The following is a 24,560-nucleotide window of genomic DNA, read 5'->3' as shown; positions in this document are numbered from 1 at the left end:
CTTTCTTACTATGCAGGATTCATTTCTCTTAGTTTTCAATTGGTTTGTCAGTCAAAGACTTTCAACTGTACAGGGATTTAGCTAGACCCCTGTATGACCACTTTGAACTTTTCTTGCGGCTTTCCCCAGGCCTTCTGATATCGGGAGTTTCATCAATGGGGGGATTAACCAGAGCCTCTCCAATGAGCAACCACATGGTGATGGACCCATCTGCAGCTGGTTTTCCCCTTAGGAGTTAACAGTTATTTGATTTTCCCATGATTTGCCATTTACAACTTTCGTTCAACACAGTTTGTTTTCTTAATAGTTCTCCCCTTGACTCACTGGCTGTGATGAACCACTTTGTTTTTCTTGTCTCTGGAGTCAAGGCCAGCACCATGGTAGCAAGCGTCCTGATAATCAGTGTAGAAGAGCTTTGTCCACCGTTGACATCTGCTGAAACACACACTGGCCATTGTTCGTGGTCTTACGATACCTTTCTCAAAGGCTTCACAAGTCTGGGTCGGAATAGGCAAGGTCACTTCTCTCCTTGTCGCTCCTTCAGTTCTCACTGCCTTTCTCCTCCTCTTGAATTGCCGTACTGGGATCGCTGTCTCATTGTGTGGCCTTCCTTGCTCATAGTGTGCTTTTATGTTCCACATTTTATCCCATTGGGGGATGGAAAAGGGTGTCAGGTATGTGTGATTCTGGTCAATTGGCTGACTTAACCTGACCCTTCTGTTGGGACATTTCAGGTAAATGGCTCGGGTGTTAGTACATTGTCTTTTGTTGAGTGCGGATGTGTTTGTGTCAGAAAAGGGAGGGGGTCTAGCGTTTCTGGGTATCCTAAGAGGTAGGATGGTGAAAAGGTGTTGAAGAAGGGGGAAACTGCATCTCACCCATCGGTGTCCCATTTCCACTCCCTGAGGACCCCCCATCCAGGTGATCCCTCCCTCACTGGTCTCATTTAGCTACAGCTCTGTTTCTCATTTAGCTACTGCACTGTTCTTGATGCCCGGGAAACCTGATTTGCCTACCGGACTGCCATATTTTCGCCTGCTCTTTCTGTGAGCTATTTTCTAGTTAGTTAAATTATCTACTACTGTCCTGTCCCTTTCTGTCTCGTCTTCTTGCACACCTCCTTGCGTCCTCCCCTTGTGCCTCCCCCTACCTTTCCACTCCACTCCTTTTCATATCTTCTCTTCCCCCACTTACTCCATGGTACTCTTTGTCTCTCCTATCTTTTCTAACTGCTTCTCTATCGACTATCCTGCTCTCCTCACTAAGTCTGGTAGGAAAACGTTCAAAACGGATATCCTGGTCTCCAACCCAGGTCTCCCTGTAGCTGACACTTATACCAGTGCTTCCTCCAGACTGACCCTCACTGACATCCTCTTTGTCATTCCCTCGCCAGACCTTTGGACTCTTTATATGGCCTATGTGTTCTCTCCTTTCTATTCTTCTCCCATTAATGGTGGCACCCTGTGGGATGCTCTCCTGGCCCCCTTGGACTCCTCCAAAGTCATCATTAATGTTTACCTCAATGGAATTGTCTTGGACCAAGGCCATCAGGCGAAACTTCTCCACTTTGACAGACGCTTCCGCACCTCATCAACTTCTTTCTTCTCCTGCTGTCCCTTCTCTATTCTCTACCTTCCTCGGCTTCCTTGACTCCCCCCTCTTCCTCCTTCTTGGGAAACTTGCCCTCTCTTCCCGGCTCTTCTGTCCCCCCTTGGGCTCCTTCTACACCTCCACAGGGCATACCTCTAATTTGTACCGCTCCCTAGAAGGAATGGCAACCTTCTTCATATTGCCACTCTGAACTCGCTCATTTGTCAAACACTCCTCTGACATCTGCCTCCTCCTGGAAGAACTTGACCTCAATTTCCTTGTTCTCACGAGACATGGCTCACAGCCAGATGTGTTACAAGCTTTGACACTCTCCTCCCTGATGTCTACAAGATCCTCTCGGCACCCAGATCCTACCATTCCATAGGGGATGTAGCCTTGACCTTTCTGCAATGGATTCCTGCCTCTGTCATTCCTGTGCAGGCATACTCCTTTTTCCAGTGCCTGGTCTGCAGGCTTTCTCCCTCTCTTGGCCACTCCTACCATGACTACTATCTATTGCCCACCTAGTCAGATACCTACTGCCTCTCTGAGTGGGTGGACCTCTCCTCCTCCCTCTTGGCCTCAACCACTCAACTCCTCCTTCTTGGAGACTTCAATATCCATCTGGATGCTTCCTGTCCCTCCTCTGGACTCTTTTGCAACCCCGGCAACTTTCTCTCTCTTCTGTTCTCCCCTCTGGCCCGACTCACTCTCTGCAGGGCACACTCTGGATACTCTGATCTCCTCAGACCTCCCCCTCTCTATCCCTCTGACCACTCCTCTCTCCTGGAGTGATAACTTTCTCCTTTCCTACATCTCTCCCTCACTACCCCTCAGGCCAAGCCAACTCTAGCACTGCCACCTACCTTCTCGGTCATCGAACCATGAAGCATGTGTCCATTGAGGCTTTTGCCGCTACTATTTCTCCATCCTCCTCCTTCTCCTCTGACTGACTCACATCCTGACACAGCCTTTTCCATGTTCCACTCTGCTATCTCTGACACTCTTGATGTTCTTGCCCCTGTCATGAGGATCTGCTTGAAGCCCAAAGCCAAGTGCAATTCCTGGTACGACTCTGACCTTGCCACCCTTAAACGCATTTGTGGGTGGCTGAGAGGAAATGGCTAGCTTATTGTGCATCCTCTGACAAACTGACCTGCCGTCTGCTCCAAAGGCAATACTGGCTCTCTGTCCAGAATAAAAAAAGAGCCCACATCCAAGCCCACGTCTCTGCGGCATCTAACAACTTGGCCAAACTCTTAAAAATCTGCAAGAAGCTAGTCAATCCTGCTGCAGTCTCTACCTCTCTGGTCCCCTCCTAGGCCCTTTGCATGGCCCTGGCCACTCGTTTCATCTCTAAAGCTCAGGACATCCTGTCCAGCCTCTTTCCCTCTCCTCATCCTCCCTCTACTCTCACATCTACCTCTGGCCCCTTGCGACCATCTCTCCTCCCTCTTTCTCTGCCTTTCCTTTGTTTTCCACTGATGAGTTTTCTAGACAAGTCCAATCTATGACAGTCTTGTCAAAACAGGTTCTTCCCTGTTCTTCCAAAACCCTCAAGGACCACATTGACACCCTCACTCCTGCCCTGGCTGACCTCTGCAACCACTCCTTCTCTTTTGGACCCACTTCTCAAGAAACCCTCAGGTGAACCCTCCTGCCCAGCTAACTATCGCCTGATCTGCAGCACTCATTTCCTGGGCAAACTCTTGGAAAAGCTGGCCATCTTCCAGCGTAATCTTCACAATGAATCCGCTGGTTGTCTCCATGACCATCAGTCTGGCTTCAGAGCAGCCAGAAACATGGAAACTGCTCTCCTGAATATCCACGAAGATCTGCTCTATAACCTTGATTCTAATCTCCCCTCTGTCTACATCTTACTCGATCTCTCTTCTGCCTTTGACATGGTCAACCATGCCATCCTGTTCAATCATTTCCGTGATAACCTGGGTATCACTGATCAGGCCATGGCCTGGCTGACCTCCTCACACTATGATCAACCCTCCGAGGTCCAACTTGGGTCCTTCCTTTCTTCTATCTCAATCTCTACCTGTAGTGTTCCCCAGGGGTCTAACCTCTCTCCCTGTCTGTTCAACCATGTCCTGGCACCTCTTGCGCACCGCATTGCTGCTCTCTGCCCCAACTCTCTCATCTCTGACTGTATGTCTGCCATCCAGGAGTGGTGTGCCACCAACAATCTCTGCCTAAATGCCAGTAAAACAGAGATTTTCCTCATCGGCACACCAGCACCCTTCTTTCCTGTCATTCTAAAGTCTGCCTCCCTTGGCCCTCTTCCTGCTCCCACCTGCAGGGCTAAGATCCTCGGGTCATCCTCGACTCCACACTCTGCTTTTCTGATCACATCTCTGACATCTATAAGAAGTCAAACTACCAACTGCACCTCTTCAGAGGTATTCTTCCTTTCCTCTCCTTCCCCCAGAAGCGCACTGTCTCTAAAGCTCTGGTTCTCTCTAGACTGAGCTACTGCAACAGCCTCTTTCTAATACAAATTCTACTCTCTGTCCTCTGCAACTCATATCTCACCAGCACTGAAATCTTTGCCTTGGCTACCAGTGGCTGCAAAGATTAAGTTCAAGGCCCTCTGCATTGTCCACAAGACCTTCTGGGTCCTCTGTCCGCAATACCTTCAACGCTCTCTTCGTAAATACCTTCCTACTCAAGCTCTTCGCTCCTCCACCTCCAACTCCCTTATGGTCAGTCACTTCTCCAAGCAACGAGTTGGTGATAGATCTCTTTCTTCAGCTGTGCCCTCCCGATGGAACAGCCTCCCTGTCTCTCTGAAACTTGAGGAGAGCCATCTCCGGTTCCAGAAGCACCTCAATAACTTCCTCTTGGCTTCTGTCTTCTCTCTTCCCCCTGTGGATTTCCTGCTTGATACTGAACTGGTTACCTGGCTACCCTCTGGCTTCGAGGGCCCAGGTCCCTGCCCGCCCAGTTGCACAGCTGCACTGCCTCCTGGCAACCCTTGCACTTGGGTCTGTATCTGTACCCCTTCAGTCGCCCTACCTGCACTTTTGGACACCTGCTGCCTGCACTTATCCTTGCACTTGCTACCTCTTTGCTGCGCTTCTTGTAATTGTTTTGATCCCATGTTCAGCAGTTATCTCAATGTCAAATGGCATCTCTGTCCTCCCTCTGTTCCCTCCCCCGGTTACCCTCATTGCGCCTTGAAATATAGCTGCGTTATAAATGTCATATCATATCACCCCCACAAACTGGATCCAATAGCAATGGACTTATCCTGGCCACCTGGATGACAGATAACCGAGGACTAGCCAGGGAGCAACTTTCAGGTTTTTCACAAAAGGGAGAAGAGTAAGAGAGCTTTAATGTGCTGTTGGCAGCTTCATTTCAGAGAAACCAGTCACTGAGCGTTGGTGCGTTTTCGGTTGGTAGCCGTAATGTGGTTTTGAGGTATAATTCTGAATGGTTTGGTTTCATGTTGGGTGTTGTGAAGTGCGTGTGGTTCGTGGTGCTGTAGTGGTATGGTTGTGTCTATTTCAGAGTTTGAGGGTGTGTATGCAGAATGGTGAGTTTTTAATGTGGTTATTTAGGGGCTACACATTTCCCACCCTCAACAATCCACCTAAGTGCTTTACATTTCCTATCCACAACAATCCACCTAAGTACAATGCCTTTCCCACTCCCAACAATCCACCTAAATGTGTGTGTGTGTGTGTGTTAGTTTCAGGCCTGATCCTTAAATGCAAAATAATGTATTTATTGTCATTTCTTTATAAGTGTGAACAAGGCATGTACAATACACACATTACACAATATAATAAACATAAATCACAAGGCTAGATACAGACCATGCTTAGGTGCACACAACAAAATAAAACAAAAAATAATGAGGAGAAACCGGAGCCACACAATAAATAGATATTTCAGTTAGGGATAATGGATCGGAGCAAGCTCATTGTTTTCATGTTTAATAATTTTTATTACGTTTTTTTTTAAATATGAACAGTAGTAAACATTCAATCAATTAATAACATAATATAAACAGTAACATATCATGATAAAAGTGCAATTGAAAAAATTAGCATTATAATTAATTTAAAACAGTGTATCAACAGTAAATATATGATAAAACACATTAATTGCATTGAGGATAATCAAGAGGAGAATTGATACAAATAAACTTTGTATCAGGCAAAATATATAAGCGAAATGTATGAACTTATATAACTGTCATGATGCCTACTCCCGGGCATCCGGATCGAGTCCATCAGCCCCGGGAGCAGGCATCCAGATACTCTTTAAAACCCCAACAGCCCACGCTGGGGGCTGCCTGGATTCAGTCCTGGCGCCTTAGGCGCCAGGCTGATCATAGAAATCAGTCCTGGCGCCATAGGCTCCAGGCTCATAGGGCCTCATTACACGGATGGCAGTAAGGATTTACCGGTACCGGTAAAATACCGGTACCGGTAAATCCTTACCGCCTTACTACGAGGTCCCTTTGCGGGTTGGGGGATTTAACGCCTGCTTTTTGCAGGCATTAAAAACCAACCCGCAAAGGGACCCAGGGAGCTAATAACGGTACCGCAATTTGAGGTACCGTAATTAGCGCCTTCCCCATTCCCATTGAGCCCTATGGGGCAAAAATGGAAATGGGGAAGGGCAATGGTGGAAGGGGGAATTACCGCCCCGCCAACCTTGGGATGGGGCGGTAATTCCCCTTTCCGCCAAGGCGGTGCCGGTATTTTACCGGCATGAACCATGGCGCTAATAGCGCCATGGTTCTCTGCCATCCGTGTAATGAGCCCCATATACTTTATTTACCTTATGCAGACCATGCTGCAAATGAGTCCAAGCCAACGTGAGGCTTGGATGGAACTATTTTATTACAGGGACTATTTTTCACTCGGGTGTGGTTCTGGGGAACTTCTTACCTGGGACTACTTTGCAGGCTATTTAAACCACGCCTGAACAGCAGCCCATGCTTTGCGTTATTCTGCATCCAGCAGCGTGACGCTCACCATGTCTGCAAGTCAGCATCCAGTCTTCTGCCACACCCGCCTCGAATCCGGAGCTCCTAGACAAAAGGAAAAGAAAGGAGAAGAGGTTAGATCACGGACATTATTTGATTCCTTACCTGAGTCCGGACCCAGCACATCTCCGAGCCTGGAAAGGACATTATTTCAGCACATGTCTTTTCGCCAGCAGCAGTGCCGCTTTATACTCACCAGTCCACCGCATCTTTCGACTCGGCGCTGCCTCCATCATTTTCTTCGTCGAAACCCAGCACCTGGGCGGAAAACAAAAGGAATAACAAAGTGAGCCGAGAAAACCAACAAGGACAATCTATTTGCCACCATAGGCTTACCTGCTTTACCACCAGAGGTATTATTCTTTAATTCGCCGCATCTTCCTATGCCGCACCTATAAAGGGAGCGAAAACAGCAAGTTAAACTCATGCAACTTTTACCGGACAGTGTTTGGTAATACAGACTCTTACCTGAACGCCATCAGCTGCCTCCAGGCAAAATTCTTTTGGACCCAGCTGCACCCTAACGAGGGAATGGAACAAGAGTGAACATCGGACATATTGAACTCTTTGAACTCTATAGACACTGGAGTCAATATTCCTCCGGAACTCCTCCAGTACCTTCAACCCAGTGAAGTAACTGGTATCTACGCGCCCCTGCATGCCATGCAGGATGGAGAGCTCATCATTTAAAAACATGAGGTGAGGTTACCAAAAGGGAATATCGCAGGTGATTAGTGGGGAGAACGAGAACTGTTGGGGGGCCATCACTAAAGTCCACGGGTGGCTGAATCCCTTTCTCCACTTGCAGGAGAATACTTCTACAAGTCCAGCAGACAAGATTAGGCGGGCCAGTCCAGACTGCCATTTCTTCACTACGCATCACGTTGGTGGAGACCGCAGCTGTCTGGGTCCAATCGCCGCCCCTGTGGGAACCAGGTGACCGTAACAGAACGCAAAGCCTATCTACAAATCCCCACCCGGGCATAATGGAGACCTCAGAAACCGACCAACTAGCCCTATTGTTAGGAGAACTAAGGGCAGAAGTGCACTCCGCGCGCCAAGAAACTAATGCCCTCAGGAGAGAACTGATTGTGTCAAAGGAGCGCAATGATGATCTTGCCAGACAACTGCTGCAAAACCAAGCCGGGCAAACGCCACTACCTGGACTTGGGGGAATTCAATCCCCGTTTCATCGAGCAGCCCTGTGCAAGTGGTTCTTCGGGGTGAACTCAAAGATGTTTGGCCCAAGTTGTGAACCCACCTCAGGATTGCGCAGAAAATATAGACTTAGTGGTCCAGCTAGACCACCGACTTCAGAATAGAAAAGCTGATCGAGCTAAGTTCGAGAATCGGGTATTGGTTAAACCCAATGTTACTCCCAAAGGAACAGATGCATCAGAACCAATGCAGATCTGGAGGGTTAAAGGACCCTTAACTCAAAAAGAAAGAGAAAGGAGGCGACAGATGCAGTTGTGTCTGTATTGTGGGGCCTCAGGACATTTTCTACGGGATTGCCCTATAAAACCATCCAAGAAAGTAGTCGGAGTTCCTGATAGAAATCAAACAGAGCCTGATTCGGGAAACGACCATGCCTGACAAGCGTAGAGGTCCGCTTGCCGAGCTTAAAGAAGGACACTCAGACCTTGCACCTAATCATACCAATGGTTCTTATTGATCCAAGGCAGCCATCACGTATGCACGCAGTTAGGGCATACATTGATAGCGGGGCCGTAGGAAACTATGTGGACCACGAATTGGCTTCTAGGATGAATCTACCTCTATGCAAAAAGACCACTTCGGATGTTATCACCACAGTCGATGGAACTGATATTGCCTCTGGGCCTGTAACTCATTCCACCACAGAGATGACACTGTTGGGTCAAGATGGGCATGGAGAGACTATTGTGTTTGACTTAATAAAAGCCCCGCAATTCCAAATAATACTGGGGATACCTATTTTGGAAACACATAATCCTTGTATTGATTGGCGAGAGAAGAGAGTAACCTTCCCGGAGTTTGCACACACCTGTTACCCGGAAAAAAGCTTGAACAAAAGCCTGGCACAGTTGCTAATCCAGTCATGCAGTTACCTCAGGAATATCAAGAATTCCAGGATGTTTTCCAAAAGAACAAGCAAACACCTTACCACCTCATAGATCATATGATTGTTGAATCGACCTCATACCCAGTGCACAACCTCCATGCAGTAGAATCTACGCCCTTACGGAACCCGAAAACTGTCACCTACGACAATACTTGGACCAATACCTTGCTAATGGTTTCATTCGTCCATCTAAGTCCCCTGCATCTTCAGCTTTATTCTTCGTGCCCAAAAAGGAAGGTGACCTCAGAACGTGCATAGACTACCGCGCATTAAATCAGATCACGGTGAAGAACCGATATCCATTGCCTCACATCCCTGAACTACTAGACCAAGTAAAGGATGCTTGCATCTACACTAATTTAGATCTCCGAGGGGCATATCATCTGGAACCTGTAAAGAAGGGCAAAAAATGGAAGACCGCTTTTTGCACCAAGTACGGATTATTCGAATATCAGGTGATGCCCTTCGGGTTGTGCAATGCACCAGCAGCCTTCTAGTATTTTATGAATGATGTCCTTCATGAACTCATTGACGTCTGTGTTGTCGTATACATAGACGATATTCTAGTGTACTCCTCCTCAGAATCAGACCATGTTAAGCACGTTCGTGCAGTCCTTGAGAAATTATGTCAGTACAAGTTATATGCAAAATTGGAAAAATGTGTTTTTCATGCTGCAGAAGTTGAATTCCTTGGATTTATCCTGAATCCAAAAGGAGTCCGAATGGACTCTCGAAAGGTGGATGCAATTCTCAAGTGGCCATCACCCAGTTCAGTTAAAGGGGTGCAAAGCATGCTTGGATTTGGTAATTTCTACCCCAGATTTATTCCTGACTTCTCATATGTTGTACACCCCATCACAGCACTTTTGCGAAAAAACAAACGCTTCTTGTGGACCGAAGAGGCTGAAAAAGCCTTCCAAGAACTGAAATTGAAATTCACGTCGGCACCTGTCTTAATGCATCCACGCCCCGAACTCCCATACATAGTTGAAACCGATGCATCCAGTTTAGCCATGCCCCAGAAGGATCCAGAAACCGGTCAACTTCATCCAGAAGCATTTTGGTCCAGAAGATTCTCGGCCCCCGAATTAAACTATGCGGTTACAGATAAAGAGTTGTTAGCCATCAAATCCGCCTTCAAGGCTTGGCGGCATTATCTTCTCGATGCCAGGCATACCATTACTGTAATCACCGATCACAGGAACTTGCAGTGTTTAAAAACAGCCAAGGCCCAATCATCGCGTCAACTTCGATGGGCCTTATTTCTTGCCGAATTCAATTTCGTGATCACTTACCGACCAGGTTGTAAGAATGGTAAGGCAGACGCTTTATCCCGAATCGGGATGGGAGAAGCATATTCGAACCCGGAACCGGTGCCTATAATTCCTGAACAAAGAATTCTTGGGATAACTACTCTACAGACCTTAGAAGATATTCATTTAAAGATCCAACACCTTTTCGATTCAGCAGCCCTGCAGGACTGGGCTAAAAAGGGCCAAGATTATTCAGTTGTCAATGACCTACCTTACTATCAAGGGCGTCTATTTCTACCACACAAGGAACTACAAGAACAAGTCATCTCCAATTACCATGAAGCTCTGATGGAAGGGCACTGAGGTATTGGAAAAACTGAAGCTAAAATTAAAAGACAATTCTGGTGGCCCACCTGGTGAAAAGATGTAAAGTCATTTGTACTGTCTTGTGGCATCTGCGCCCAGAACAAAAGCCAAAAGAAGAAACCAGCTGGTCTTTTACAACCTTTAGATATTCCACCCACACCATGGCACACTTTGTCTTTAGACTTTTTTTACAGATCTACCGCCATGTAATGGATTCAACACCATTCTAGTTATTGTGGATCTTTTTTCCAAGATGGCCCACTTTATTCCTTTAAAAGGATTACCTTCTGCTTCAATCTTGGCCAAGGAATTTCTCAAAAATATTGTTCGAATACGTGGATTTCCTTCCGTATTGATCTCTGACCGAGGTAGTCAGTTCATTTCACAATTTTGGCAGAAGTGTTGTCAATTGGCACAAATCGATGTAAGGTTATCAACCAGTCACCATCCCCAAACTGATGGTCAGACGGAGAGAACCAACCAGACTCTTGAACAATACCTACTTTGTATGCTCCACCAAACCGAAGGTAATTGGAAGGACATTTTATGGATTTCTGAATACGCATACAATAACTCTGTACATTCAGGAACCGGACAAAGCCCCTTTTATACCATATATGGACATCATCCTCGAACCTCAGAACTCGATTCGCCCCAGCATTTAGAAATGCCGGCAGTAACTCATCTGCATTCTACTATTACACAAGCCTTTAAAATGGCAACAACACATTTGAAATAAGCAAAAGAGAAATACAAGAAAAATGCTGATCAACATAGAAGTGAGACCCCACCATATCGAATCGGAGACCAAGTTTGGCTGGCTACAAGACATATTCCTCTGAAAGGAACTCAGACTTTTAATCCTAGATATTTGGGACCTTACACCATTAAGGCCATTATCAACCCGGTGGCCGTCAAATTAGAATTACCCTCTAATATGCTGATTCATCCTGTCTTTCATGTTTCACTTATAAAAGCAGTTCAACCCGGGACAAGATTAACCAAACCACCTGACCCCATCCGAATAGATGGAGAACCTGAATTTGAGGTAAAAAACATCCTGGACTCTAAAATGGTTAAATCAAGACTTTTTTATTTAATCGACCGGAAGGGTTACAGACCACAAGAAAGGTCATGGGAACCTAGTGACCACGTTCATGCTCCTCGATTGGTGAAAAAATTCCATTGGGACTTCCCAGACAAGCCAGGGCCAAGGGGAAGAACAACTTTAGGAGGGGCCTTGGGGGGGAGTGCTGTCATGATGGCTACCCCCGGGCATCCGGATCGAGTCCATCAGCCCCTGGAGCAGGCATCCAGATTCTCATTGAAACCCCAACAGCCCGGGCTGGGGGCTGTTTGGATTCAGTCCTGGCGCCTTAGGCTACAGGCTCATCATAGAAATAATATGGCGCCAGGCTCATAGACTTTACTTACCTTATGCAGACCATTCTGCAAATGAGTCCAAGCCAACGTGAGGCCTCGATGGGACTATTTTATTACAGGGAATATTTTTCACTCGGGTGTGGTTCTGGGGAACTTCTTACCTGGGACTACTTTGCAGGCTATTAAAACCATGCCCTAACAGCAGCCCATGCTTTGCGTTATTCTGCATCCAGCAGCATGACGCTCACCGTGTCTGCAAGTCAGCATCCAGTCTTCTGCCACGCCCGCCTCGAATCCGGAGCGCCTAGACAAAAGGCAGAGAAAGGAGAAGAGGTTAGATCACAGACATAATTTGATTCCTTACCTGATTCCGGACCCAGCACATCTCAGAGCCTGGAAAGGACATTATTTCAGCATGCGTCGCTTCACCACCAGCAGTGCCGCGTTCTACTCACCAGTCCACCGCATCTTTCGACTCGGCGCTGCCTCCATCATTTTCTTCATCGAAACCCAGCACCTGGGCGGAAAACAAAAGGAATAACAAAGTGAGCCGAGAAAACCAACAAGGACAATCTCTTTGCCACCATAGGCTTACCTGCTTTACCACCAGAGGTATTATTCTTTAATTCGCCGCATCTTCCTATGCCGCACCTATAAAGGGAGCGAAAACAGCAAGTTAAACTCATGCAACTTTTACCGGACAGTGTTTGGTAATACAGACTCTTACCTGAACGCCATCAGCTGCCTCCAGGCAAAATTCTTTTGGACCCAGCTGCAACCTAACGAGGGAATGGAATAAGAGTGAACATCGGACATATTGAACTCTTTGAACTCTATAGACACTGGAGTCAATATTCCTCCGGAACTCCTCCAGTACCTTCAACCCAGTGAAGTAACTGGTATCTATGCACCCCTGCATGCCATGCAGGATGGAGAGCTCATCATTTAAAAACATGAGGTGAGGTTACCAAAAGGGAATATCGCAGGTGATTAGTGGGGAGAACGAGAACTGTTGGGGGGCCATCACTAAAGTCCACGGGTGGCTGAATCCCTTTCTCCACTTGCAGGAGAATACTTCTACAAGTCCAGCAGACAAGATTAGGCGGGCCAGTCCAGACTGCCATCTCTTCACTACGCATCACGTTGGTGGAGACCGCAGCTGTCCGGGTCCGATCGACGCCCCTGTGGGAACCAGGTGACCGTAACAGAACGCAAAGCCTATCTACAAACCCCCACCCGGGCATAATGGAGACCTCAGAAACCAACCAACTTGCCCTATTGTTAGGAGAACTTAGGGCAGAAGTGCACTCCGCGCGCCAAGAAACTAATGCCCTCAGGAGAGAACTGATTGTGTCAAAGGAGCGCACTGATGATCTTGCCAGACAACTGCTGCAAAACCAAGCCGGGCAAACTCCACTACCTGGACTTGGGGGAATTCAACCCCCGTTTCATCGAGCAGCCCTATGCAAGTGGTTCTACCAGGGAGCATTCCTTTAGCTCCACTCAAACGCTTTGCTGGGGACCCGAAAAGGTTTGCCGTGTTCATGAACCAATGCCGCTTGCACTTTTTATGCAGACCAGGAGCTTTTCCAAACAACCAAGCCAAAGTAGCCTTTGTACTGTCATACCTTAGTGGCAGCGCAGAGGATTGGTCAAATCCATTAGTGAACCAGGATGACCCTCTTCTTTGGGATTTTCAGGGTTTTCAATTGAGCATGGAAAGATTATTCGCCAGACATTCACAGGGACAGGCCCTGGATAACGAACTTCGATCCTTACGACAAGGAAAGCAGGACCTGCTAATTTATATCGCAACCTTCAATAGGTTGGTGGTGGAAACCGGATGGCCAGAGGCAAAGGGAATTACATTATTTCATCGTGGACTTCGGGGTGAACTCAAAGATGTTTGGCCCAAGTTGTGAACCCACCTCAGGATTGCGCAGAAAATATAGACTTAGTGGTCCAGCTAGACCACCGACTTCAGAATAGAAAAGATGATCGAGCTAAGTTCGAGAATCGGGTATTGGTTAAACCCAATGTTACTCCCAAAGGAACAGATGCATCAGAACCAATACAGATCGGGAGGGTTAAAGGACCCTTAATTCAAAAAGAAAGAGAAAGGAGGCAACAGATGCAGTTGTGTCTGTACTGTGGGGCCTCAGGACATTTTCTACGGGATTGCCCTACAATACCATCCAAGAAAGTAGTCGGAGTTGATGATAGAAATCAAACAGAGCCTGATTCGGGAAACGACCATGCCTGACAAGCGTAGAGGTCCGCTTGCCGAGCTTAAAGAAGGACACTCAGACCTCGCACCTAATCATACCAATGGTTCTTATTGATCCAAGGCAGCCATCACGTATGCACGCAGTAAGGGCATACATTGATAGCGGGGCCGTAGGAAACTATGTGGACCACGAATTGGCTTCTAGGGTGAATCTACCTCTCTGCAAAAAGACCACTTCGGATGTTATCACCACAGTCGATGGAACTGATATTGCCTCTGGGCCTGTAACTCATTCCACCACAGAGATGACACTGTTGGGTCAAGATGGGCATCGAGAGACTATTGTGTTTGACTTAATAAAAGCCCCGCAATTCCAAATAATACTGGGGATACCTTGGTTGGAAACACATAATCCCTGTATTGATTGGCGAGAGAAGAGAATAACCTTCCCGGAGTGTGCACACACCTGTAACCCGGAAAAAAGATTGAACAAAAGCCTGGCACAGTCGCTAATCCAGTCATGCAGTTACCTCAGGAATTTCAAGAATTCCAGGATGTTTTCCAAAAAGAACAAGCAAACACCTTACCACCTCATAGATTATACGATTGTTGAATCGACCTCATACACAGAGCACAACCTCCATGCAGTAGAATCTACGCCCTTACGGAACCCGAAAACTGTCACCTACGACAATACTTGGACACCTTGCTAATGGTTTCATTCGTCCATCTAAGTCCCCTGCATCTTCAGCTTTATTCTTCGTGCCCAAAAAGGAAGGTGACCTCAGAACGTGCATAGACTACCGTGCATTAAATCAGATCACGGTGAAGAACCGATATCCATTGCCTCTGATCCCTGAACTACTAGTCCAAGTAAAGGATGCTTGCATCTACACTAATTTAGAACTCCGAGGGGCATATCATCTGGTACATGTAAAGAAGGGCAACAAATGGAAGACCGCTTTTTGCACCAAGTACGGATTATTCGAATATCAGGTGATGCCCTTCGGGTTGTGCAATGCAATGATGTCCTTCATGAACTCATTGACATCTGTGTTGTCGTATACATAGACGATATTCTAGTGTACTCCTCCTCAGAATCAGACCATGTTAAGCACGTTCGTGCAGTCCTTGAGAAACTACGCCAGTACAAGTTATATGCAAAATTGGAAAAATGTGTTTTTCATGCTGCAGAAGTTGAATTCCTTGGATTTATCCTGACTCCAAAAGGAGTCCGAATGGACTCTCGAAAGGTGGATGCAATTCTCAAGTGGCCATCACCCAGTTCAGTTAAAGGGGTGCAAAGCATGCTTAGATTTGCTAATTTCTACCCCAGATTTATTCCTGACTTCTCATATGTTGTACACCCCATCACAGCACTTTTGCCAAAAAACAAACTCTTCTTGTGGACCGAAGAGGCTGAAAAAGCCTTCCAAGAACTGAAATTGAAATTCACGTCGGCACCTGTCTTAATGCATCCACGCCCCGAACTCCCATACATAGTTGAAACCGATGCATCCAGTTTAGCCATGCCCCAGAAGGATCCAGAAACCGGTCAACTTCATCCAGTAGCATTTTGGTCCAGAAAATTCTCGGCCCCCGAATTAAACTATGCGGTTACAGATAAAGAGTTGTTCGCCATCAAATCCGCCTTCAAGGCTTGGCGGCATTATCTTCTCGATGCCAGGCATAGCATTACTGTAATCACCGATCACAGGAACTTGCAGTGTTTAAAAACAGCCAAGGCCCAATCATCGCGTCAACTTCGATGGGCCTTATTCCTTGCCGAATTCAATTTCGTGATCACTTACCGACCAGGTTGTAAGAATGGTAAGGCAGACGCTTTATCCCGAATCGGGATGGGAGAAGCATATTCGAACCCGGAACCGGTGCCTATAATTCCTGAACAAAGAATTCTTGGGATAACTACTCTACAGACCTTAGAAGATATTCATTTAAAGATCCAACAACTTTTCGATTCAGCAGCCCTGCAGGACTGGGCTAAAAAGGGCCAAGATTATTCAGTTGTCAATGACCTACCTTACTATCAAGGGCGTCTATTTCTACCACACAAGGAACTACAAGAACAAGTCATCTTCAATTACCATGAAGCTCTGATGGAAGGGCACCCAGGTATTGCAAAAACTGAAGCTAAAATTAAAAGACAATTCTGGTGGCCCACCTGGCGAAAAGATGTAAAGTCATTTTTACTGTCTTGTGGCATCTGCGCCCAGAACAAAAGCCAAAAGAAGAAACCAGCTGGTCTTTTACAACCTTTAGATATTCCACCCACACTATGGCACACTTTGTCTTTAGACTTTTTTTACAGATCTACCGCCATGTAATGGATTCAACACCATTCTAGTCATTGTGGATCTTTTTTCCAAGATGGCCCACTTTATTCCTTTAAAAGTATTACCTTCTGCTTCAATCTTGGCCAAGGAATTTCTCAAAAATATTGTTCGAATACATGGATTTCCTTCCGTATTGATCTCTGACCGAGGTAGTCAGTTCATTTCACAATTTTGGCAGAAGTGTTGTCAATTGGCACAAATCGATGTAAGGTTATCAACCAGTCACCATTCCCAAACTGATGGTCAGACGGAGAGAACCAACTAGACTCTTGAACAATACCTACGTTGTATGCTCCACCAAACCGAAGGTAATTGGAAGGACATTTTATGGATTTCTGAATACGCATACAATAACTCTGTACATTCAGGAACCGGACAAAGCCCCTTTTATACCATATATGGACATCATCCTCGAACCTCAGAACTCGATTCGCCCCAGCATTTAGAAATGCCGGCAGTAACTCATCTGCATTCTACTATTACACAAGCCTTTAAAATGGCAACAAAACATTTGAAACAAGCAAAAGAGAAATACAAGAAAAATGCTGATCAACATAGAAGTGAGACCCCACCATATCGAATCGGGGACCAAGTTTGGCTGGCTACAAGACATATTCCTCTGAAAGGAACTCAGACTTTTAATCCTAGATATTTGGGACCTTACACCATTAAGGCCATTATCAACCCGGTGGCCGTCAAATTAGAATTACCCTCTAATATGCTGATTCATCCTGTCTTTCATGTTTCACTTCTAAAACCAGTTCAACCCGGGACAAAATTAACCAAACCACCTGACCCCATCCTAATAGATGGAGAACCTGAATTTGAGGTACAAAACATCCTGGACTCTAAAATGGTTAAATCAAGACTTTTTTATTTAATCGACTGGAAGGGTTACAGACCACAAGAAAGATCATGGGAACCTAGTGACCACCTTCATGCTCCTCGATTGATGAAAAGAAAAAATTCCATTGGGACTTCCCAGACAAGCCAGGGCCAAGGGGAAGAACAACTTTAGGAGGGGCCTTGGGGGGGAGTGCTGTCATGATGGCTACCCCCGGGCATCCGGATCGAGTCCATCAGCCCCGGGAGCAGGTATCCAGATTCTCATTAAAAACCCAACAGCCCCGGCTGGGGGCTGTTTGGATTCAGTCCTGGCGCCTTAGGCTACAGGCTCATCATAGAAATCCTATGGCGCCAGGCTCATAGACTTTACTTACCTTATGCAGACCATTCTGCAAATGAGTCCAAGCCAACGTGAGGCCTCGATGGGACTATTTTATTACAGGGAATATTTTTCACTCGGGTGTGGTTCTGGGGAACTTCTTACCTGGGACTACTTTGCAGGCTATTTAAACCATGCCCGATCAGCAGCCCATGCTTTGCGTTATTCTGCATCCAGCAGTGTGACGCTCACCGTGTCTGCAAGTCAGCATCCAGTCTTCTGCCACGCCCGCCTCGAATCCAGAGCTCCTAGACAAAAGGCAAAGAAAGGAGAAGAGGTTAGATCACAGACATAATTTGATTCCTTACCTGATTCCGGACCCAGCACATCTCAGAGCCTGGAAAGGACATTATTTCAGCACGCGTCGCTTCACCACCAGCAGTGCCGCGTTATACTCACCAGTCCACCGCATCTTTCGACTCGGCGCTGCCTCCATCATTTTCTTCATCGAAACCCAGCACCTCCGGGAAAACAAAAGGAATAACAAGGTGAGCCGAGAAAACCAACAAGGACAATCTCTTTGCCACCATAGGCTTACCTAGGCTTTACCACCAGAGGTATTATTCTTTAATTTGCCGCATCTTCCTATGCCGCACCTATAAAGGAAGAGAAAACAGCAAGTTAACTTCATGCAACTTTTACCGGACAGTGTTTGGTAATACAGACTCTTACCTGAATGCCATCAGCTGCCTCCAGGCAAAATTCTTTTGGACCCATCTGCAACCTAACGAGGGAATGGAACAAGAGCGAACATTGGACATATTGAACTCTTTGAACTCTATAGACACTGGAGGCAATATTCATCCGGAACTCCTCCAGTACCTTCAACCCAGAGAAGTAACTGGTATCTACGAGCCCCTGCATGCCATGCAGGATGGAGAGCTCATCATTTAAAAACATAAGGTGAGGTTACCAAAAGGGAATATCGGAGGTGATTAGTGGTTAGAACGAGAACTTTTGGGGGGCCATCACTAAAGTCCACGGGTGGCTAAATCCCTTTCTCCACTTGCAGGAGAATACTTCTACGAGTCCAGCAGACAAGGTTAGGCGGGCCAGTCCAGACTGTCATCTCTTCACTACGCATCACGTTGGTGGAGACCGCAGCTGTCCCGGTCCGATCGACGCCCCTGTGGGAACCAGGTGAGCGTAACAATAACATAAGAGATAACATAACCATCGGCTAACAGGATACGACACATAAGGGGGGGGCATGAGAAAGTATCATAAGAGCACAATAAATTACTTCTGATGAAGAGGTACTTGGTAAATAAAGGCCTTCCATTTTTTTTATCATAACTTTTAATATCGCCTAATGAATTTGCACATTTTTCAATCTGATGGACATAACAAAGATAATTCCACCAAGAAAGAAGTCCCAGGGATTTCCAATGTAAGACTATAAGATGAAAGTTAATGTGAAGAAAAAGACAAAACAATTTAGGTGATGATATTTTGGTATTAACAGATTTCCCACGAGGACCGACAATTAGGTTATCTGAACTAAGCTGAGCATTCAAATGAAATTTCTTTTTTATTTAACGGCCAGGACTTTTCCCAAAACGCATACCCAAATTTACACTGATCTATGTGATGTTTGAGATCTGCATTAAGATCTTTGCAAGACCAGCATAACTTCAGTGGAGGAAGCGCTTTCTGAAATGAAAGACGTATAACAGTGCCGGGAAAAGGAAAAAGGAGGATTTAATTTTCCTAAATGTGCGAACATAATGGTAGAACATGGCACAGTCCCTGGACCTCCTTTATCCTTTCAACTCTGTAGGAATGAACTGCCCAGTCATCGAGACATATGATTTTTAATTGTAGACCTGCTGGCAATGTAAGCCATTGGTGCGTTCTTGGACTGTCATAATGTGATTTGACCTAGGTGACCCCCCAATTCCAGTCTGAGGCAGTATAAAATACAGATTTTCGTGGAACGATGATGGTTTTAGGTAGATCAACATAGTTGGAGGTACATCTATCAATTGCAGAGGTAATCAGAACCTCAACCAATGTTCAAGGTTCTGAGGATAATTAGAGCTAATAGTCTAAAGATGCAAATTGGCAGAGCTTACTAACTTCTGGATGTGCAAACACATCACACATTGGTTTAGAGAAGAGGTGAGAGCACCAGGAACATGTGGCTACTGCGCTGAACTTATCAAAGTAGGAGTGATACGTAAAAATAGCCAGTTACAGGAATCCACTGGGGCAGTGCTCGTATGCCATGGCAGAGGGTTTAGTGAGTTTTGTTGGATTCCCACAACATTGGCGCTGCGTACACAGTTTGTTACAAGAGCCTAGAATATTCTGATATTTATTTGATTAGTTAGATCCCAATTTCTTGAGTAAGTAGCACACTTGGTCTAGTATTGTACCATAAGTTATTCTCATTGAAGGTGTCAACATGTGTTTCGACCACACAAGGGTCTTTATGAATGCAAGCTTGGTGGTTCTGGGTGGTTAAGATGTTGAGGCTTGTTTCCCGGAATAATTCTTATTTCGGTGCACTGAATAGTGCCTCTGACAAGGCGATGTGCCTCACTTGTAGAGGTTGTCTCTGGTCGGTGATCTGTTTCGATCACACAATGGGAATTTAGAGCCACGGCATAGAACTGGGATAAGATTGCAAGAGAAAGAGTAGCTTTCTCACTGCCTTCATCAATGATCTAAGACTCAATGGAAATCTCTGATGAAAGACGGCATGAAAACATACAATGGAGATGTTCAGTTTAAGAAAGTAGCCCCCACCAAACCCTCCATTCCCTGGAGGCAACTTATAAGCATCTGAATATCATAGATTTTGGGCACAAACAGGTACAGTTGTATGTCATAAGCAAATTGGTGGAACAGGATACCATTGCCTGGTCAGATTTCCAACTGGTACCCATCTAGCTCAAGGGTCTGCAAGCTGTGGCTCTCCAGATGTTTTGGACTGCGATTTCCATGATCCATCACCATTGACTATGATGGCTAGGACTGTTGGAATTTGTAGTCCAAATCACCTGGAGAGCCACGTATTGCAGAACTCTTATCTAGCTGAAAATAAGGATTCTTGTCATTATTGACCACTGAGGTACACCAAATAAAGTAGGGATGTGCAAAGACTTGCCACCCATCATCCTTACCAATTGAGACTAATCAACAGGGTAAGAGTACCACTGGATCATCATTTACAACACCATAATACCATGAAGACATAATTGAGCATCAGAAAAGTGGACATGTATGTTTTCCAGCTTGGACCAAAGCCTGACATGTGCTCACAAATCACATTAAGCAGAAGAGTTCTAACTACACAGTGGTCATTGTCTTGCAGATGCTGAATTGGAAGAACATTATGTAACAGACAAGGACATTGGAGATCCAGCAATTCAAAATGCCTATTTTACTCAACACCGGTGTTATCCCTGAAAAAGTGAGTGCATGCTGGAACAGCTAACTTAGCCATGCCCATGATTCCATGGAAGAACAAACAAGATTGTTTACATGTGCCCCATGTACCTGGATGAGCTAGAATCATTTGTGCAATTCATGATTGAAATTACCTCGAGGATTTTGTAAGAAGAACTGGGAAAAAGATGGAGTATGACAATTAGTTGGAAAGAGAGATATCAAATCAAGGTGATTTTTCTGTGCTGGATAAATATACCTCACTGCAGCATTGCATAACCATGCATTCAACCACAAATACGAATAAGAGTGGAGTCACGCATAATGGATGAGAAGCAAAACAGGCCTATGTCTTGTAATGATTATGCAGGCCTTGATTTTCCTCAAGTCACTCAGCTGCTATGCGCCACCTCGATCTTATCCTCCATTGCCCACCTGCTGCCATGCTGCTTCTCCTTGTGAAGCCGCTTCCTCTGCACACCACATTTCTCACGCCGTCCTCTCCTGTTCTGCAGCCTACCCTTCCTCTATTTTGATGTCCTCCTCTTGCGATTGGCATGCCATATCATATAATATCATATCATGCACCTGACTGGACTCTTTCCCAAAGATGGTTTCTCTTCAATCATGGCCTTAATGTCCTTTCTTGCCGTCAATGACTACTTCATCATCATGCTTGTGCTCGTTGATGGTGTGCCTCTCACCCAGTTAGTACCCTAGGACCCTCTGATACAGGCTAATTGACCTGGAGTACTAATAGCTCAAACCTAGCTCATACTCTTTTGTTGGAGGGGGGGCTGTATCTCCTGTTAACAGCTTAAGAAACCACGGTACATCCTTCAATTGGTTCAGGGCCTGTAAATTGGTCCTTGCACCATTACCAGGTGGTTAAGCCCCCCAAACCCCCTCAACTCGGGGTCATTGCTTAATTTACACAAGACAGGGATAATGCAGATATTTCTGAGCCTCAATGGGGTCAGATATTTAATTTTGCCCCACGAGGCAAAGTAACATTCAAGAAAGTAATTTCCCAGATTTAAAGCCACAGTAAAAGGGATACACAGAGGCAACAATAACTCTGTTGTGATGGATTGTTCTGTTTTGGGCCACTCAGATGATAGGATATAAACAAACCCAGTTCTGCTCTGACTCAGGTTGAGCAAAAAGATAACTCAACCAGGCATACCTTTAGGGCAGGTTTGTCCAACTCCAGGCTGGATCCATGTCAGGTTTTCCAGATACCCCTCATTAATATTCATGAGATATATTTGCATGCAATTATGTTATGTTATGATATGTTATGTTAAATCTATTTGTAAAGCGCCGGTCACCCGAAGGCGTCATGGCGCTAAGGCGAGAGGTCCAGGCCTGACGCCACCAAGGAGTCTAGAAAAAGTACGTTTTTACAGCCTTTATAAAGGTAAAATAGTTAGTGATTTTCTTAATGGTCCCAGGGAGATTGTTCCACAGCTGTGCTGCTGCAACTGAGAAGGCACGTCCTCTGACCCGGGCCCGTTTGTAAATAGGCACTGTTAACAAGTCAATCAGAGGCTGAGCGCAGTGGCCAGCGGGGGGCGTAAGGCAACAATTGCTCCCGGAGATATTCGGCCCTTTGGCCATGAATGGCACGATGAACAATACAGAGTACCTTGAAGTTAATGTTTTGAGTCACCGGGAGCCAGTGTAGAGATCGGAGGACTGGGGATACATGGGCTCTATAAGGGGAACCAGTAGCGAACATGGGCGGCCAGGCCATTATTCCAAAATGTATGCACATTTTTCCCCATGACTATTAACGAGTGATATCCTGAAACCCCTCGGCGCCCGGGTTTGGAAAACCCTGCCTTAGGGTGTTAAACACCTCGACATTGTAAGCTAACATGTTACCGGTTCCCCCACTGTAACGTCACACTGTGTATATTAGCCTACACAACCCCCCAATGCCAAGCAAGGCGCAGCATGCAATTTTAAAAGGTTGACTATGACAAGCCAGAACACCCACAAAATAGGAGGTGCAAACTGACTCATGGCGTACACTATGAAATACAACAGGTACTATATATATATATATGCATGTATATATATATATATATAAACATATTTAGAAAAGAATAAGGGCTCCACTACTGTGGCTTGCACTCTGCGCCTTTCCAATCCGATAACATTTTCTTTTTGCTTTGTCGATTTTCTTTTTTGCTGTCTTAAATTTAAATATCCTCGACTCCAATTATATTCACATGTATTTACCAGATTATGTATTAACTTAGTCAGATATATTTTGTATAAAGCTCTGCATACACAGTCGTCTCAGATTTCATTGCATTTCTAAATTAATGGGCAGTTTAACAGTATTGCCTTTTTAATGACTAATTACCGTTTCCAATTTGTCTGAAATTATTTGTCTTGCCGATATAATAATTGCTGTGCTCTGCACACCATGTGAACTCCTAATAACCCCCACATTGATATATCCAGTACTATTTTATGAAATAAAGTAATGTGTTTGAAATTAAACAAATGTGATTAAAGGATGAACAATATTTTGATTATTAAGTTTATCTCATTACAAGTAAGCATGTTTGCAGAATTATGCAATATCTTTTCCCCAACTTGAATTTTCATTTGACTGAATTGTTTTCTCAAACACACAGGATGTTGATGGGGGTGCCTGGAAACCGTGATGGCTTGGTTTTAGTGCTTGTGAAAGATGATGAGGACTAAACGTCCTCTGCCTTTGGATGAGACGGTGCTTGGATGACACTGCAACAGTTGGCTGGTCCAAAAAGGAATGCTGGTTCCTAGATAAATGGCATACAGCCTATTTCACGCCCTACAATCAGGCACACGCTCATAGCAAAAGACATAGCGAGTTAAAGGTGTGCTTGTCTATGAACCTTTATGCCACGTGCACTGCTCAGTTGATGTGTCCAGGCCAGCATCATGAACAGCACGGTCCACAAAGAGGACTTCTCTAAAGGTGCTGTCTAACACGCAGCTGCCGGGACGGTAAGTATAGCTCAGCGGCAACACACCGAAAGGCAAGGCAACACAGGTTCGAATCTCAGGTCCACGCTTAGAAACCTCAGTGGTATTAAGCGCCTTATAAATAATCCATTATAGGAAATTGCCATTGTCTCTCAATTTACAGGAATGGCAACTTCCAAACAATGGATTAAAATTTAAAAAATCACGTTTAAAAAAATTTGATTGATTATTTTTCCTGCAGAAAAGCATATTCATCCTGTGTCTCACCCACCATGTATAACATCTTCACCAAGCCATTGTTTGACAAGTTGGACAGACTGGGTGTCACCTACACAAATTATGCAGATGACACTCAGATCCTCATACCCCTTTTCGGGAACTATGAAGTGGACCTGGCTTTGGTGAACAAAATATACATCCTCATTCAGGCATGGATGGCCACCCATGGCCTCTGTCTGAACAACGATAAAACTGAAATCCTGCTCCTCGGATCAGACCATAACCTAACTAAACTCACCCCTGACTATGCATCATTTAATATAGACAACAATACTATTGAGGTTATGCGAGAGGTTAAAACTCTAGGATTCTACCTCGACTGCTCTCACCATTAAAAAGCAAGTGAACTCCCTCGCCTCCACAACTACTTACACCTGTAAACTTATC

Source organism: Ambystoma mexicanum, chromosome 14 (genome assembly GCF_040938575.1).
Source record: "Ambystoma mexicanum isolate Mex_15411 chromosome 14, UKY_AmexF1_1, whole genome shotgun sequence".
Taxonomy (NCBI): domain Eukaryota; kingdom Metazoa; phylum Chordata; class Amphibia; order Caudata; family Ambystomatidae; genus Ambystoma; species Ambystoma mexicanum.
The sequence above is the reverse complement of the archived record's forward strand: the minus strand, read 5'-3'. Positions refer to the sequence as shown.